Below are 20,000 nucleotides of genomic sequence, written 5' to 3' on the forward strand. Positions count from 1 at the left end.
AAGAAATAGAAAAAAGGAAAAACAAAAGAGAAAAGAATACAATAATACGAAACAATAACAACAACAACAACAACAACAACAACAACAACAACAACAACAACAGCGCAACATATACAATAGCAATAACGTGTTCTTACCGAAAGTGTTTCCATCTCCGATCATCTGAAACATAGACAATAAAAAGATTAGTTCAGGCACATTGCTGGTCAGAGAGAGAGAGAGAGAGAGAGAGAGAGAGAGAGAGAGAGAGAGAGAGAGAGAGAGAGAGAGAGAGAGAGTTGATAAGAGGGTTTAGTGGTCATAAAAAGCTCACTCCTTGTCTCTCGTTTGTCTGTTTGTCTGTCTAGTTATCTGTCTGTCTGTCCATTTGTCTGTCTCTTACTCAGTCTGTTTAACTGGCTGGCTGGCTTCGTCTGATTCCACTTTTCGGTTCATTAGTCTCTCTCTCTCTCTCTCTCTCTCTCTCTCTCTCTCTCTCTCTCTCTCTCTCTCGCTCGCTCGTCAAGACAGTATCTCTTTCGACTAAATAAATATAATACTGTTCGTTACAAAAAATATCTTGACGTGTTTGAAGGATTACTTAAATAAAAAAAAAAAAATCTTCCCGGTTTTTGTATTTAGTCATATGTGGACAGTGAAGTGTGTGTGTGTGTGTGTGTGTGTGTGTGTGTGTGTGTGTGTGTGTGTGTGTGTGTGTGTGTGTGTGTGTGTGTGTGTGTGTGTGTGTGTGTGTGTGTTTGTATGTGTGTGTGTGGAGGAGGCGTTGGTTTGTTCAGATGGACGTTGCTGGTGACACGACTCTTGCGACATGTGTTTGAGGAAGCAAGACGAGAAGTTATAAAGGTTTCACTCTTGTTCTGCGATTCAGGTTACGTTTCGTGTCTCGTGTTCTGGCTTGGTGACGAAACTCGACAGTCTTAGGCTCGTATCCTCAAACACTTTTGCGTTTCATCTTCACTATTTGAAAAGCCTTTACTTAAATTTACGAGTTTTCAAAGATGTTTTTAAGGTTCTAGAGGTAAAGTGACAAGATTTCTACATTATTACCTGGAGAAACACTTGAAAACACTGCTAATCATTGCTAACCATCTCTGCAGCCTTTGGAAGTAGTCGTGGTGAGAGAGAAAATCTTTCCTGAATACTGACCTTAGAGTTTGCCTGACACGACTGTGGTATGTATTTTTTTTTTTCAGTTTGTTTTTTATTTCTTGTCATTGTTAGGATTTGTGCAGTGTTCCCCTAATTGTAGTTTTTATTTTTTATTGTATTTACTGGATTGTTTATTATTTGTATTTGCTCTCTGTGGCTTGCTTTTCACGTGTTCTCCTTTATTCAAACATTCACTACTATCCGATGTAAGCTGCAGGAGACAATAATTCAGGTCTGGAATAAGCTTTGCTCTTCAGTAGCCACTCTGCCAGATTGTTCATAGCAGAAAATAAAACATTCATCAATCCTTCGCATGGAAATAAAGAAAGATAAAAAAAAAAAGAAAGCGAAAATATAGAGTTTGATCACGTATATTTGACCAACATTAAGAAAAAAAAAATTATTCCACAGACAGTGATAGCGAATCATGGAGCGATGGAGGATGAAACAACAACCAAAGGCGATAGAAAAGAAATGGAAGCGAAAAAGCAGCAAGTTTAGTCACGAATACCAACGTAACAACAGGCAGCAAAGCGACGATTTCAGAGTCACCTCCAACGCTAAGAGGTTGAAGCGGGACTAGGAAAAGAGCGGGAAAAGAGAGCACTTATGATTGAGTGGGTAAGGTGAAGATAAGATGGCAGGATAACTGATATTCGGGTTTAAATAAGAGTGACGACTTCTGGAATGGTGAGAAGTAGCAGGAATGGAGGAAGTAATCGCGACAACATAATGGATTGGGCAGTATAGACAAGTCATTGATTAGTGTTGATTTTCTGTACCAATGAGGAGGAAAAGGAACTGAAGACAAGAAGAAGGCAGAGGAGAGAAGATAGTGATATATAGTACAATGTAAACAAGTCAAAGATGCTCCACGACAGCTTAAGTAAGATGCAGTGATAGTGAAAGAGAAACGTGCTTCTGGAGCGATGAAGGGTTGGAAGAGGAGAAAGCAGACAGGAGAGCCCGAGAAACTAAGAAGTGGCATGGCTGGAGTGACCGTGGGAGCAGCGAGAGGGGCGCGGAGAGGACCAAGAGGCAGCAGGAAGGCAGCTATTGATGTGGAGGACGACTGGCTGGAGAGGTTGTGTCTTTTACTGAGGAAGCAAATCTGAGTTACAAGAAGAGAGTCAAACAAGTTACAAATCTGATGTCTTCTCAAAATATATGAAAGAGGAAATATCTGAATTGCTTGTTATATAAGAAATATATAAACATAAATATTCAATAAAAATATAAACCATTTATTTCCATCATATTTGTACTCTAATCTAGTTTATCTTTAACCATATTTTAAACTATGTATAGTGTGTGTGTGTGTGTGTGTGTGTGTGTGTGTGTGTGTGTGTGTGTGTGTGTGTGTGTGTGTGTGTAATTATGATGATAATAATAATAAAAACAATAATAATAATAATAATAATAATAATAATAATAATAATAATAATAATAATAATAATAATAATAATAATAATAATAATAATAATAATAATAAATTAATAATAATAATAACAAAACGCTCTATTCTGAATTAGTAATCCAAAACCTGAAAATCTGCAACGAAGGGAAACATGCCAACAAAGGTACACATCAACACTATAAACAACATTAATGGTAATAGCAGTAATAAGAAATAACATTAGCAACACTGGAGAGAGAGAGAGAGAGAGAGAGAGAGAGAGAGAGAGAGAGAGAGAGAGAGAGAGAGAGAGAGAGAGAGAGAGAGAGAGAGAGAGAGGAGAGAGAGAGAGTATATTCAAGGAGTTTATTGCTAATGAGCCCCGTCAGTGTAAAAGTCTGTCTCTGCTAGTAAAGAAAGAGAGTACAGGAAGTGGGTGAAGATTCTCTCTCTCTCTCTCTCTCTCTCTCTCACACACACACACACACACACACACACACACACACACACACACACACACACACTCACACACAAACACACATATGCTTCTCTTTCCTCCAACACGTACTAACAAAATGATAAAATAAGGCATGAAGAAGATGAACAAAGAAAAAAAAGATCAACCAATAAAGAATACAGGTAACTGATTTGGAAAGAAAAGAAAAATGAATACACACGATAATAAAAAAAAAAAAAGTAAATTGGGGGGAAAATTTCATGATGACAAGAAAAAGAAGGAAACAGACGAAGAGAAATAAGAGGAAAGTGAAAATTCATAATAAGAGGAGGATGAGGAAGAGGAAGAAAAGGAAGAGGAGGTTAGAGAAATAGAGGAAAAAAGGATGAGAAAAATCTATAGAGAGAGAGAGAGAGAGAGAGAGAGAGAGAGAGAGAGAGAGAGAGAGAGAGAGAGAGAGAGAGAGAGAGAGAGAGAGAATCGATACGACGGAGTTTTGAAAGATAAGGTTGAAAATAGAGAGAGAATAACTAAGCTGAGAGAGAGAGAGAGAGAGAGATAACTAAGAGAGAGAGACGGAGTTTTAAAGATAAGGTTGAAAATTGAACCTTATCTCTCTTGTGCGATCTTACAAAGAAACACTTGATAACTAAGGTCGAGAGAGAGAGAGAGAGAGAGAGAGAGAGAGAGAGAGAGAGAGAGAGAGAGAGAGAGAGAGAGAGAGAGAGAGAGAGAGCATTATACAAGGATAAATGAATGGAGCTTATTTCTACTATATAAATTTATACCATAAGTCGTAACACTCCATTCTCTCTCTCTCTCTCTCTCTCTCTCTCTTTGTCATGATCACTCCACAATAAGACTGCCTGAGCCGCCCCTGCCTGAGCCTCCGCCAATTGTTCTTATAAGCTACGAACTTCATCTCGTGTTACGCGCTATGTTGTTCCGCGTTATTCAGAATCCGCCTCGTATTGTGCGCTGTTTTGCTGTACTCCGTAGATTGGATATTTTTATTAGTTCCTGCACGGGTGACTCTTGTTGAGCGTATCATGTTTTGCAATGGGTCTATCTCTCTTTATGCTTCTCTTCTTCTTCCTTTAGGCCAGATCTGTCATTTTCCGTGTGTGTGTGTGTGTGTGTGTGTGTGTGTGTGTGTGTGTGTGTGTGTGTGTGTGTGTGTGTGTGTGTGTGTGTGTGTGTGTGTGTGTTTCAGTAGCGCTGTTTGTCTGTCTATGAGGTGTTTTTATGTTCTGTTACCTTACCGTCTTATTATGAAGGGTTTTTATTGCTACCATCTCCACTAGCACCACCATCATCCCCTTTACTACTACTATGCCTACTACTACTACTACTACTACTACTACTACTACTACTACTACTTCTGCTAGTACTACTGCAATTTGTAAGAACGTTTCACAGTTAAGCAACATGTTACAATTAGTATACTACTCTAATGTATTGCTCGTGGTGCTTTAACACACACACACACACACACACACACACACACACACACACACACACACACACACACACACAGAGTTGATAGATTTCTGCTCGCTGGTTACAAGACACTGTTGCCTCTCGCTTTAACGTGACCGGGAGAGGAAAGAAAGAACAAAAAAGAGAAGAGCAAAGAGGAGGAGGAGAAGGAAAAGGAAGAAGAGGGTGGGAGAACTACATATCTTATTCCCTTTCTTTTCTCTTGCTCTAAAAAAGGAAATAGTGCCACTACGTTCACAAATCCCGTAAAGCAATGTAAAATTCATCACTTCCATGTGGTGAATGCTGCAGGTATCTAACATTTGTATAAAGTACAAATCTTTGAACAGAATTCCCTGGTAACTGTCGACAGGGTTTTGACACACTGGAAGCCATAGGGTGACACTAGCCTTTGAGGTAACGTGTTATAGTAATCAACACACAACGTTTTGTTTCCCTTTGAAGCAGAAAATAAAATGTGTGCGTGTATGTGTGTGTGTGTGTGTGTGTGTGTGTGTGTGTGTGTGTGTGTGTGTGTGTGTGTGTGTGTGTGTGTGTGTGTGTGTGTGTGTGTGTGTGTGTGTGTGTGTGTGTGTGTGTGTGTGTGTGTGTGTGTGTGTGTGTGTGTGTGTGTGTGTGTGTGTGTGTGTGCAATATATCACCATTGATTAACACACAGGTAATTCTGCACTATCAGAACGACGTCATATGTCGCCTAGATTACTCTGACTAATGATGTTTTTGTATTAACGGGACACATTGTATTTTTCATGTGTGAAGGAGAGAACCTGCTGACTGACCTACCCCAGAAACACCAATCCACAGTATTATCTTTTTCTGACAGTTCACACATAAGGGAAAAAAATGTTTACTTGTTAAAGAAAAAAATTATACAGATAACGCCAAACCCTTTCATTAACCCTTCAGTACCAGGACACATTTACATATTCATTCTGGTTACTCGTAATTCAGCGATTTTACACAGCTTCAGAAACTTATGTGGGGATGAAAAATAGTAAAGAAATGACCCTTAATCTTCTAACCCCACATAGCTCCTTTACTAATGCAAATAAAATCACGTAATCACCGCAAAAACTAAAGGTAGAAATGAGTCTCAGTATTGAAGGGGTTAAGGGATGGGACATAATAAGTGTGAGAGGAAGTAGCAGAGAGAAATAATAGCGTATGCGAATCGACTGCTAAGGGAATATATAAGAAAAATCATGAAATACCTGAACAAAATATACTATTCTCAAAAAAAAGACTGTATTCATGTCCCGCATCGCTTACATCACCTCTAACACAAGGTCTGCTCAGTATGTTCTTTATATACAAGACCTTATCTTGAGGATGATGTAAGTACGACTGAATATGAATACAGGATAAGGAAGAGTACGTTTCGGAAAAAAAATATACAAAAGAAAATGTTTCCAGTATCACAAAGGCAAGCGAGGTGCCCGTAAAGGGGGAGAGCTTGGTGGTGGTGGTGGTGGTGGTGGTGGTAGGAAGAAAGAGCATTCATAATGTACAACGCTTTGAACGTGAGAGAAAGTAAAGAGAAAACATTTTAGTTCAAATCAAGTAAACTATAACTACTCACACTATGTCAACACACACACACACACACACACACACACACACACACACACACTTCTGTCAAGATGGATAAACTTGTATTTATCAAGCATCTTTCTTTCCTTCTTACTTGCTCCTTCCCTGCCCCTTCCTCGTCTTTAATAACAATATATTTATTTTCTCTCTCTCTCTCTCTCTCTCTCTCTCTCTCTCTCTCTCTCTCTCTCTTTTGGGGACGTGACGACATCAGGGTTATTGGCCTGAGACAGAGAGAGAGAAAGAAATACAAAGAGAGAGAGAGAGAGAGAGAGAGAGAGAGAGAGAGAGAGAGAGAGAGAGAGAGAGAGAGAGAGAGAGAGAGAGAGAGAGAGAGAGAGAGAGAGAGAGAGAGAGAGAGACCTTCAGGGCCACCGGACGCCACATTCGCCAGATCATTACTCATATACCAAGAAACACAACCGATGATGGCCGGTAGTGGCGCCTGATGATGCGAAACTTTACTGCTCTCTCTCTCTCTCTCTCTCTCTCTCTCTCTCTAGGGCGCCATACGATCCTCCAGTTGTGGAATCAAAAACCAATCAAAATTCTCAAAATTCTCTTTCCGTTCATTTGTTTTCTTTTCTTTCCCGTTTGTTCGTTTGTCCGTCTTTCTCCGTCACAAACACCATCAAAGGTAAACAAACGTAAGTCTTCTTTTATTTATTCTTCCCCTACTTGAGTGTGTGTGTGTGTGTGTGTGTGTGTGTGTGTGTGTGTGTGTGTGTGTGTGTGTGTGTGTGTGTGTGTGTGTATCATATTCACTGCCTATATGTATGATGTAGAACTAAAGAAAATGGGAAAGAAATATAATGATAAGGTGATGTCAAATTAAGGTTGGGTAAAGTATAAGGAAATAAGATTAAATAAACACGTATACAAACTGAGCTATTTGCATCGAATTAATGACACGCACAATGGTCGGAATGGCGCTGCGCTGATACCTGTCACACACACACACACACACACACACACACACACACACACACACACACACACACACACACACACACACACACACACACACACACACACACACACAAGCAAGCAAGCAAACACACATATACACACGTTTGTATCCACTGTTCCATTAATAGCACGCTGGAGTCAAAGAGGCGAAGCAAACACAAACGCTATTCACTCTATACCTGTAAGCTCGTTATGGAGGCTCAAAGAACAATGCATTTAATCATGAATGAGAGGAATTAAGCTCCACAAACAAAGTGTCAATCTGCAGCCATCGGGAACACTGCTCAGAATAGATACAGGCGTCTATTAATAGTGTTGATGTTTCCATGTTTTGAAGAGGACCTGACAGCCTCGCATCGGGTCCTACTGCTACACTCGCTGGTCGCGGCGCTATTGGGTCGGGAGGGAACCAATATATTTGTGTATTCTCGAGGAAATGTTGTGGAGGTACTGGGCTTGCCTGGTGAATATATGCACCTCATTCTTACTCATGTCTTTTTTCTTATATTTTTCTTTCTTTTGAGTTTTCTCTTTGTTTCTGTTTTGCGATTTTATTTTTGTCTTTTATATATTGGGGTCATTGCTTTTTCTTATTTAAATACTGGGCTTACTTGGTGAATATATGCACCTCTTTCTTATCCTTATCTTTTTCTTTCTTTCTTATTTTTTTTTTTTTAGTCTTTTTGTTTCTATTTTGCGATTTTTTTTGTCTTTATATAGTATGGTCTTTGCTCTCTCTTATTTAAATCTTGAATGTCTTTATTTCGTTGTATGTCTGTCTTTGACCAAACAAGCATACCGTAGTACATATTCCAGTGCGCAGCGAGATGTACGTTTGAACAATACAACACCAACTTCAAGATTCCACACCAACACTAATGTTTTACGTCGTCGCATGTTCCCTGTCAGTCTTGTTCTGTGTGATAATGAAATATTCCTCCCTCCCCCCAAAAGACCCGAGGGAAAGTGTGCAGTCGAGAGCTATACTGCCACACATTGCAGAAGGTTTATTTACATACACATAAATTACTGGCGCAAGCTGCAATATCAGTAAAAACACGCGAGGTTTGTTACTGCATGTCTCTCACCGTGACAGCCGCCAAGACATGCAGCTGAGGGCGGATTGGGTGGAAAGTTTTATAAAAATTAATTCAGCTTCACCACTTCCTACTTCAAGTGCTGGTGGAAAAAAGCCACTAATGAGATAAGAATGCGCAGGAAGATTGTTTAAGTACACGTAAACTTACTCTGCAACTGTTTCTTTTCTTTTTTCTTTTTTCTTTTAAAGTTTGATAAAAGGTACACTTGACCACTTTCTGTTTACATCGCCGTTAAAAATGAGGCCAAATGAAATACGAATACGCAAGAAATTGTCGCGATGGCACCTCAAGAATGTGTGCTTTCCTTAGGTAAGAAATTAGCTACATACCTTCATGAATTACGACAACAGCGCCAACAGTGCCCAAGAGGCCTTATTGCGCACCATGTACTGCTGATGCTCATGCAGATAAAAAACAATGTCAATTTTAAAACGCGATGGTTTATTTCAAGATCTAAGAGGCCATAACTGAAATTAAGTGCCTGTGTCTGTTTTCTCCAATCTTTCTATTAGACCTGTTTCACGAGTGGGGCATCAGAACACTATCAGAAAATAGTATTAATTGCACTTTCTTTCATTTGTACTCTTTTGTTAGCCATGACGAATATTTTCCACCCATGTCCTGTTTCTTGGTATGCTCTATTACACTAAAAATGACGTCTTACATACCCCTGTACACGTAACCACGAGACAATTGCAATACGAGAGCAGGCAATGTCTATTCGACTTGCACGAGGCTGGACAACCTTAGCACGCAAAGATTACTATCACTTTTGCTTTTTTTATCATAACGTGTTGTCTCTTGGCCTACTTCTACGCAAGACATGTACACTTCTCTCAAGCCTGCAACACAGTGAACATCCAGGTGACGCTTCCCTCACATCAGGAACATTGATAAGAAATGACGTGACTTTGTGGTCTTGTTTGCAGGAACCTCCGTCAAAAGGAAACAAAAAAAAATACCATATACAAAATAATGGTAAAAACAAAAAAACTGAATTCCCAAAGCTATTTCCGTGAACAAGAGAGAGAGAGAGAGAGAGAGAGAGAGAGAGAGAGAGAGAGAGAGAGAGAGAGAGAGAGACATCCAGACTAATCCTACCCTCCCTGTAGAGCCCTGCCCGGTGGTAACTAGAGCTGCTGCCTTCGTCCTAAACTGTTTGTGACGAGTGGCTTTGCTCGCACTCACACACCTCCTGCTGCACGTGGCGGGGACCGGATTCACACTATTCATGCAACACATCCACCACCAAGGCCGAGGATCATCTCTCTCTCTCTCTCTCTCTCTCTCTCTCTCTCTCTCTCCATCTGTCTCTTCCTTTCTATCATCTCTCTTTTCACATATTTTGAACCATTTTGATTGCAGTAGTAGCATATATTTTTATTTTATTACAAGTGTAGTAGTAGTAGTGGCAGTAGGTAGGGTAGTAGTAGGTGTAGTAGGTAGTAGTAGTGGTGGTAGTAGTGGTGGTGGTGGTGGTGGTAGCAGTAGTAGTGGTAGTAGTAGTAGTGTAGTGGTGGTGCAGTGGTAGTGGTGGTAGTGGTAGTAGTAGTAGTGGTAGTAGTAGTAGTAGTAGTAGTAGTAGTAGTAGTAGTAGTAGTAGTAGTAGTAGTAGTAGTAGTAGTAGTAGTAGTAGTAGTGTTGTTGTTGTTATTGTAGAAGCAGCAGTGGTAATAACATTCCTGCTTCGTTTCATAAAGAATAAAAATACCTTTGCACTCCACAGTCAGGACATTTACCTGCACCTGACAGACAGAGAGTCCTGGGATCGTGGTGCTTTTACCTATTGCTTCTAATCAAAGGATGAAAGCAAAGCACACAAAGATTTTTTTTGCCGCCGTGCTGTGGAATGCTCTGTGGCTCTTCCCGGACGCAGTGCTTGGTTGATCGTGTTGCTGTGATGCATGTATTCAGTGAATCAATCAATCCTTTACTGGAAGAGAGGGTCACGGGGGTGTTTTCAAGATGGGCCAGGGCTGCAGGGAGGGAAAGGTCAAGGTTCATTGGTGGTTGAGAACGGTGAAAATTTAATGCGAAGGTCACGGTGGATTAGGTCACTGACTTCCTGTCTGGCGTAGGTATATATATTTGTCTAAAGTGGTAATGTCACAAGAATTAAAAAATTTCCCGTTTATAACATAAAATAATTGACGCCTTAACTTCTTCAGTACCGGGACCCATTTTTTGCCTTCAGTTTTGGTGTGGTTAGACGATTTTATTTGTGTTAGGAAAGGTTAAAGAAGATTAGCGGCCAGAGTCTTCACAATTCTAATCCCTACATAAGTTTCTGAAGCTGTATAGAATCCCCACATGGAAACCAGAATGAATATGAAAACGCGTCATGGTACAGAAGGGATTAATGATAAACTCTTGAAGAACTCTTAAAATCGGTAAGCTCGTGTGATGTAACTCGACTATACAACACAAAAATATCGATGGACGCAACAAACTATTATAAAAATGACAACATCACGTTTTTCCCATGTAACATTGCAGCACAAAGGCCCGTATTCTGAAACGCTTTGTTCTCTCACCATCACTGCTTTCCAAAGGTTCCAGTTGAAGATACCAGTGTTTTTAAGAGTACTTTTAGGATTCTGGTGATGGATTGGCAATATTTCTAGTTTATGAAAAGGAGAAACTGTCTTGAAATCCTGGCTATGTTTCTCTGTGGCCTTTAAAATTTGTCGTGGTGAGGGCGGAAAGCGTTTCTGTATACGGGTGAGTGAAAGGCTAAGTCAACGTGTAAATTGCGAAACATATCACGACTTGGAATACTACACGCCTTTGCCGGGAAGGATAAAAGAGCGCAGAACATGTAGCGCGAATATTAGAAAAGAGAATCAAGTAGGAGATGAAGGAGGAGCAGGAGGAGCAAGAGGAGAGCAGCAGCAAGAAGAGAAAGAAGAGCAGGAGAAGGAAGAGGATGATGATGAGGAGGAGGAGGAAGAGGAGAGAAGAAGTAGGTGGATTATGAGAAATGGAAGAAGATAATTGCAGGAGAAATAAGAATAACGGAATTGCAGCGGGAGAAGGAAAAGAAGACTGCAGGAAGAGGGAAAAAAAAGGAAAGAAATGACTTTAGGAAGAAAAGAAAAATAGAGAAGATGAGAAGAAGAAGAAGAAGAAGAAGAAGAAGAAGAAGAAGAAGAAGAAGAAGAAAAGACGAAGAAGAAGAAGAAGAAGAAGAAGAAGAAGAAATAAGAAGAAGAAAAAAAAAAAAAAACGAAAAGAAGGAGGACGAAGGAAAAGGAAAAGGAAATGAAAAAAAGGAAGGAAAAATAGAAAGGAGAAAAAAAAAAGAGCTGAAAAGGAGAGATGGAAAACTGCAAAAATAGGAAAGACATGAAGGTACATACAAAAGGGAACAATCATTTCAAAGAAAGAGACGAGATGTCAGAGAATATTCAGAGAGAGAGAGAGAGAGAGAGAGAGAGAGAGAGAGAGAGAGAGAGAGAGAGAGAGAGAGAGAGAGAGAGAGAGAGAGAGAGAGAGAGAGAGCTTATGCAAAGTAGCCAAAATTAGGCCACAGAACATGAAACTTAACGCTATTCTCTAAGAGTTTCCTGGATACAGTTCCGAGACAAGATTCCGAGAAGGCTTCATCTTCCCCTCGTCACGACGCAGGCACACCACCGAACACACCCAAAGGAATGCAAAAGAAGGACAAACAGCTGCAGACCTGTTGACACTCACACTTCACTCAGAGATGGCGGCTGAAGGAGACTCGTTGCCTCTTATCATGAAAACTGGTAACACAAAGGAAAAAGATGTGTCGATTTTATTGGTCGGAAACATGACAGGAGAAAAGTTTATATGAATAGAGAGAGAGAGAGAGAGAGAGAGAGAGAGAGAGAGAGAGAGAGAGAGAGAGAGAGAGAGAGAGAGAGAGAGAGAGAGAGAGAGAGAGAGAGAGAGAGAGAGAGAGAGAGAGAGAGAGAGAGAGAGAGAGAGAGAGAGAGAATCTAGTTTGAAATAAACGAATCTACAGATGTTAATGATATCAATGGAGAGGACACAGTCTTTTATTTCGTTAGAGTTTAGGAGAGATCAACATAACAAAAGAGTATTGCAACTTATCGATGGTGAGGAAATAAGGGAGTAACTGTGAACTTTTAACATTTTTTTTTCAAAAGACGTGCAAAAGAATAAAAGGAATCTATTGTGTTTATATAAGACAAGTGGAAAACATTTCCTCAAACAGTAAATCACGTGTGTGTATTTATCAAAACTTTTCTACAATCAGTGCACAGAGTTTGCTCTTAAACTTTATCGTGCGGTATTAGCGGGGTCATTTTTTGTTCGTTAGTAGAAAGAAAAGAATGAACTTTGTTCCAACTATCATAAAAAGGAGAAAAAAGACTTTACACATTACAGCTCCACAGCTCCAAGTATTGTGCTGCAAATATACTCTACCTAGTTACTAATAACTTTTTTTTCAAAAAGGATAAACAGTTTTTTCTTCATTTAAGCAAAAATAAATTAAAAAATAAATAAATGAAAATAAATAAATAAAAGATTCATAATAACCGATCACATGAAACGTAAACTGACAATTTATTAATCATTCCTCAAATTATTTTTAATATAATTTCATTCTTAGTCACTAGCTCAATTTTGCTCTCTCTCTCTCTCTCTCTCTCTCTCTCTCTCTCTCTCTCTCTCTCTCTCTCTCTTTTTCTTTCATTTCTAAACTATTTCATGTCATTCAAGAACCTTATCTTTTGACTGTATCGTCTTACATTCAGTACAATTTTTCCGTTTAGATATATGAAGTGAGGAGCAAATCTTTTAGACACAATATGAAAACCAAATGTTAGTTTTAGCATTCCCTCCACACGCCATTAACCAGTTGAATAAACCACTATAAAATTGAAAATCATAATAAAATTTTCTGATAGGAATCCCATTCGTGATTGAGGACTTACCAGATTCCTAGAATTTACTGGGGCGGACTGCTTTGGAGAACACAAGTAATTCTCCAACTGACTATACTGAATCAACTAATTTCCATTGGATCTTAAGTCATTTTCAACTAATTTAGGATCTCATGAACTAACAATTCTTAGGCATTCTTACGTTTACAAATAATTTATGTTTCTTGCAAATATTTCCCCAGTCTTCAATGGAGGCGACAAGTCTTTCAATATCGATCTCTCATATCACAAACACGACTCATTCCAGGTATAATCTTTGTCGTGAAAATAAAAGAAGCAGCACTTATTCAGAAACCCGTAGGACGAAATATTACGTGTACATTGCTAGCATAATAAACAATTCCACCTTTTCACTTTCTTCCACTGACTCAGAACATCCCCACGGTTCCAAAGGTTTGTATTTCACGTCCCAGCTCCCGACACCACACGCGTCCAACCTCGGAGAGAGAAGATTCCTGGAACCCCAAACTCCTGGGACAACACGGCAACTTTTATTTATTTACCGGAATCTGAGAGAGAGAGAGAGAGAGAGAGAGAGAGAGAGAGAGAGAGAGCCAACCTAAAAAGAAATAATAACGAGGGAAAATGGAAATAAAACCGAAGGAAATGAAAACCACTAGCAGGACAGTTTGTGATAGAAGGTGTTTGTGATAAGGTGAGAAGTGTGAAGACGAGACGAGACGAGACACCGAAACGAGGCAGTGGACAAACCAAACCTGCAGAAGGAGAAACCGTAAACTTTTCCTTTACGGCCGCCACTCTTCACACAGCCGAGGGAAGATATGACGACGACGACGAAGAAGAGAAGCAGGAGAAATGGAAGGAGTAGGAAAAGACGGCAGCCGGTAGCATGAAGAAGACACAGATTTTTTTACCCTTACAATAAGAAAACACACTTAACTTAACATATATACAAGAACCTGAATAGAAAAAAAACAACTAACTCGGTGCATAGGAACTCAATACACACGTAAGTTAGTGAGAAGAACCAAGTGAATGAACAGCAAGCGCCAAGCTACAGATCAATTCCTATAGTTCCTTCCAGTGAGTAAGTTCCCAAGAGGCGATACAATAGAGACACATAGACAGACTGACAGACAGGAAGCCCACGTCCATCCCCACCTTCACACACACACACACACACACACACACACCTCCACTCTTTGTCAGCGTTTAGGTTAAGAATCGAGGAGTTTATCACAGTGGTATCGTAAAAGTTGAGGGGTAAACGACGCCTCAGGAAGAATACAAATGAAGAATTTACACAACATACGTATTTGTTCTAACGAAGGAGGAGGAGGAGGAGGAGGAGGAGGAGGAGGAGGAGGAGGAGGAGGAGGAGGAGGAGGAGGAGGAGGAGGAGGAGGAGGAGGAGGAGGAAGATGACGAGAAAGAGGAAGAGGAGGGTTAGGAGGAATAAAAAATAATTGAGAGAGAGAGAGAGAGAGAGAGAGAGAGAGAGAGAGAGAGAGAGAGAGAGAGAGAGAGAGAGAGAGAGAGAGAGAGAGAGAGAGAGAGAGAGAGAGAGAGAGAGAGAATATCAGAATCAGAATCAGAATCAAACCTTTATTCCATTTTACAATGGTTATTCTTCGATCATACAAACATTGTGAGATCAGTGATGCCCTAAACAGATAAAATAAACATGATAATTATAACTAAAAAGCTAAAACATGTGTCTGTGTCATAATTAAAACTACATATAAAACAAGACAAAATTATGCCTAAAAAGCTAAGAAATGTGTCTGCGTCGTAATTAAAAGTACATATAAAACATGACAAAACAACTGAAAATAAAATAGTCAGGGATAAAACTTAATAACAAGCTAATAACATAGACTACTCACTAAAACTGATGCTTAAAAAGATGGAGGAACAGCTGTTTCTTAAATGAGCGTAATGAAGGTGCATTTCTGATGTCACTGGGAAGGCTGTTCCACAGTGTGGGCCCAGCCACTAGCATGGAGCTCGCCCCTGTACAGGTATTATTCACTGGCACGTATAGTTGATGTTGTTGTCTGGTGGCAGCAGTGGATATTTTGCTAACTAGTGGCATGCGAAATATACTGTTAAGAGAGCTCCCCTGGTTACACTGAACATCAAAGTTCCCATCTCAAACATGTATTTCTGTTTTATCTTTAACCACCCAAGCTCTCTCAAGAATGGGGTAGCGTGTTCATGCCTTGCAGCGCCACCAACAGCGACTTTAGCGGCAAAGTTTTGCAGTTTTGTATTTGGTGCATGAGTGTATTGTTGGTAGTGCCCCACACCTTTATACCATAATTAATGATGCTAAGGACAAGTGACTGCATGACTATTACTCTTGCACTTTTGCTGAAGTTGTCCTTTATTCTATTAATATAAATTATGGTGCTAAAAATTTTGCGGCTTATCTTATTTACGTGTGAGTCAAAAGTCATATAGGGATCGAAATACACTCCCAGATTCTTGAGAGAGCTGCTGGGAACTATGGTAGCGCCGTCAACCCGCAAGGAAGTGTTGGGCGGAATCTGTGACACGAGTCCCCTGCTGCCAACAAACATACATTGAGTCTTGTTTGTATTTAGTAGCAGACCATTTGAATTGAAGTAATGTTTTGCTTTTGATAGGGTTTCTTCTCCTTTTTGTATGAGATCATGTAGTCTGTCAATGCGTCCAGTGTGGATGAACTGTGTGTCATCAGCGTATTGAATAACAAGGCAGTCGGAGATGTATTGCGAGAGATCATTGACGTAAATTAGAAATAGAACTGGGCCAAGTACTGATCCCTGTGGAACACCATAAGATACCTCTAGTTTATTTGATATATGTTTGCCAATTCACATAAAGTAATTAGACAGACTGCGTTCTTTGCACCTTTGATATTATGGGCAATAAAGATATTGGGCGATAGTTCATTGGCTCGTTGATATTTCCTGTTTTAAAAATAGGGACGACTATGGCGTGTTTCCACAGGGAAGGAAATGACCCAGTTACAATTGAAGTATTTAATATACATGTCAGGTATGTAATGATAACTGGCAAGGATTCTTTTAGAAAGCGCAGTGGAATGCCATCAGAGCCATATGAGGAAGTGTTCCTTAAGTGTTTTATCACTAGGATTATAGTGTTACTGTCGGTGGGTTCAGGTCGGAACATGCTGCCCGCTGGAATGTTAGCTTGATCAGTGTTGACTTGTTCTATATTATCATAATATGGTAAATTGCATTGTGATTTCTGAAAAGTCTGTTTCCCGACATTAGCAAAAAATGTATTGAAATTGTTGACTTTGGTATTTACTTCCCAGTGTCTCCTGCTGACAGTGGGGGTATGAGTTGCCTCAGCGTGCTCCAAGTGGCGGCTGTATTTCCTTTTTCGGCTTCAAATTTTTGGTTAAAGTAATCTGACTTTGATCTATGAAGCAACGTTTTTACTTGTTTTTTTTAAACCTTATATTTATCCTGCAAGTTAACATTCTTGAGACGCATCTGAATGTTAATTCTCTCCCGCATCATGAGGTCTTGTAGGTTAGCGTCGATCCAAGGGGCAAAAGGCCTCCTAATTTCTCTATTTACTAAAGGAGTACATTCGTTTAAGCATTTTGTGAAACATTTAGTGAATATATCAACTTGAGTCTCCACATTGCCAGTTGCGAATATCTTCTGCAACTCAGTACGCTCATGCCTCAGTAGACACAAAACGTATCGGAAAAGTAAAAACGTAGATCACGGAATGTTTTAAAAATTGGTGCACGCTTTGGCTTCCTTAAATTTATTATAGCTGTAACTAATTTGTGGTCAGCCACAGTGCAAGGAATAGAGTCACTATGGATGACTGACTGAGGGCTATTTGTTACAATGATATCTAACAGGCTGGCAGAGCTGGGGGTGATTCTCGTGGCTTTTGTAATAATCTGAGAAAGAGAGAGAGAGAGAGAGAGAGAGAGAGAGAGAGAGAGAGAGAGAGAGAGAGAGAGAGAGAGAGAGAGAGAGAGAGAGAGAGAGAGAGAGAGAGAGAGAGAGAGAGAGAGAGAGAGAGAGAGAGAGAGAGAGAGAGAGAGAGAGAGAGAGAGAGAGAGAGAGAGAGAGAGAGAGAGAGAGAGAGAGAGAGAGAGAGAGAGAGAGAGAGAGAGTTTCAGATTTTACTATTTAGCTTATGTTAATTTAGATAGAGAAGCTTCATTAACCACTACTTAAGAGGTAAAAGCTCAGGTATAGCACGTTTTTCCATTCTGTAACCTTAACTCCTTCAATACTCGTACTAAGACGCATTTTTACCTTGATTTTTGTGATAAGATTAGACAAATTTATATACATTAGGAAGGGTCTATGGAGGTCAGAAGATTAATGGCCAGAGTCTTTATTCCTCTAATTCCAACATATAACTCAGAAGCTATAGAAAATCGCGTCCTGGTACTGAATAATATAAGGAAAAAAAAGAAAGATGATAGGATTAGTGGGAATGGAAAGAGAAAGGGTAAAATATATAGACAAATTAAGATGAAGCTGTAGAAAATCGCCACATAGTAATCAAAATGAATATGAAAACGCGTCCTGGTACTGAAGAGATTAAGGAAAAAAAATGAAGGATGAGAGGATAAATGGGGAATGAAAAGAGAAATGCTAAAATATATAGACGAAATAAGATGGAGGGATATAGATGAAAAGAGGAGGGTAAGAATAAGAATGAAGAGAAGAGAGAAGTGTAGAGGGAGACAAATAAAGAAAGGGAAGAAAAAAACAAAAAACAAGAGAAACAGGGAGATGAAGAGAGGAAAGAAGACATGAAAAATGGAGAGAAAGATGGAAAATGGAGAGAAGACAGAAACAAGGAAGGATGGAAAGGGAAGTACAGGGAGACGAGGGGAGGAAAGGAAGACAAAAACAACGGAAGAGAGGAAGAGAGAAATGAAAACAACACAATAAAGAGAGGAAAGGAAACAAGGAGGGAGAGGAAGATATGGAGGTGGTAGAGAGAGAGAGAGAGAGACGAAGAGAGGAAAGAAAGACAGAAACAAAGGAAGAGGGGAGGAGATAAATGGAAAACAGATGAAGATAGGAAGGGAGACAAGAAGGATGGAGAGAAATATGGAAAATGGAGAGAAGATAGAGAAAATGAGGAACTGAAAGGGGTGCACAGGAAGACTACGAAAGGAAAGGAAGAGAAATAAAGACAGCACAATAAAGAGACGAAAGGAAACAAGGAGGGAGAAAAACATATGGAAGTGGTAGATGGAGATGAAGACAGATGGAAAGGAATGTACAGGGAAACGATGAGAATCAAAGGAAGAGGGATGGAAAGAAATGGAAAATAGAAGATGAAGAAAGGAAGGGAGACAAGAAGGATGGAGAGAGAGAGAGAGAGATGGAAAGACGGACGGAGATAGAGACGAAGAGGGATGGAAAGGAGTGTAAAAGAAAAAAAAAAAAAACAATAAACGGAAGAGAAGCTGAGAAAAATAGAAAATAGAAGATGTAAAGAGGAAGGGAGACAAGAAAGAAGGAGAGATAAATGGAAAGACGATCGAAAAGAGAGACAAGAAGTGATGGAAAAGCAGAGGAGGGAGAAAAGAAATACAGAAACAATGGAAGAGGCGAGAAGATAAAATAGAAAATAGAATATCAAAAGAGGAAAAAGGACAGGAAGGATGGAGATAGATGGAAAGATAAACGGAAACAGAGACAAGGAGGGATGGAAAGAGAGAGGAAGGGAGGAAAGAAGAAGAAAAGGAAGGCAGTAACAACGGAAGAATGCCTGAGAGAAATAGGAAATGGAATATGAGAAGAGGAAGGAGACAAGAAGGATGGGGAGAGAAATGGATAGGCGGACGGAGACAGAGACGAAAAGTGATGCAAAGGGAGAGGAGGGAGGAAAGAAAGACAAAAACAATGGAAGAAGGGCGAAGATAAAATAGAAAATGGAAGATGAAAAGAGGAAGGATGACAAAAAGGATAGAGAGACAGAGATGGAGATGGAGATGGAGATGGAAAGGCGGACGGAGATAGAGACAAGGAGTGATGGAAAGGGAGAGGAGGGGAGGAAAGGAAGGCAGTAACAACGGAAGAGGGGGACTGGCAACAAGGGAAGCCAGGACAGGTAAGTGGGTTGGCGGTGTAATCAACAGAGCGAGGGGTGACTTCCCTGGAGCCCCGCATATCAAACAGGTGCACATCAGGTGAGGCGAGGTCAGGTCAAGTAAGGTGAGACAAGGTCATGTCAGGTCAGGTCAGGTTAGGTCATATTTGGGTTTACTCGTGGGAATTTTTCTTCAGTTTTGTCAAGGTTGTGATTCTTTGTCCAGCGTCTTTGTCTTGTGTTTCTGTGGCGTGCGTGGGTTCGAATCCCACGCCACATGAGGGAATCCACTACACTCGTGATCAGAATTGTGATGAAATCGTTCCCTCCATACAAACAAAGGTCTCTCTCTCTCTCTCTCTCTCTCTCTCTCTCTCTCTCTCTCTCTCTCTCTCAGCTTCATCTCAACTTCAATTTGCTCCCTTCCCTTTGTGTGTGTGTGAGTGTGTGTGTGTGTGTGTGTGTGTGTGTGTGTGTGTGTGTGTGTGTGTGTGTGTGTGTGTGTGTGTGTGTGTGTGTGTGTGTGTGTGTGTGTGTGTGTGTGTGTGTGTGTGTGAGGCGGCGACAACTTCCCAACTTCTTAATGAGTTTATCTTTTTTTCCTATATACCACAGCCCTGTCTCACTCTCCTGTGTGTGTGTGTGTGTGTGTGTGTGTGTGTGTGTGTGTGTGTGTGTGTGTGTGTGTGTGTGTGTGTGTAAGCGAGCGCTATTGGTACTTTTGCTTTACGCACCATTACCGTAAGAAAGAGGAGGAGGAGGAGGAGGAGGAGGAGGAGGAGGAGGAGGAGGAGGAGGAAGAAGAAGAGAAGCAAGAGGAGGAGGCGGTGGAGCAAAAGGAGGAGGAG

The 20,000-nt window shown here is 40.2% G+C and overlaps 1 protein-coding gene across 2 annotated transcripts in view; it reads left to right on the forward strand.

The window, feature by feature from the left end:
* Positions 1 to 20,000, forward strand: part of LOC123520628 (Kv channel-interacting protein 4-like) — a 417,208-nt gene that overhangs the window by 37,249 nt on the left and 359,959 nt on the right. The window lies entirely within an intron of this gene.

This window comes from Portunus trituberculatus, chromosome 47 (genome assembly GCF_017591435.1).
Source record: "Portunus trituberculatus isolate SZX2019 chromosome 47, ASM1759143v1, whole genome shotgun sequence".
NCBI lineage: Eukaryota > Metazoa > Arthropoda > Malacostraca > Decapoda > Portunidae > Portunus > Portunus trituberculatus.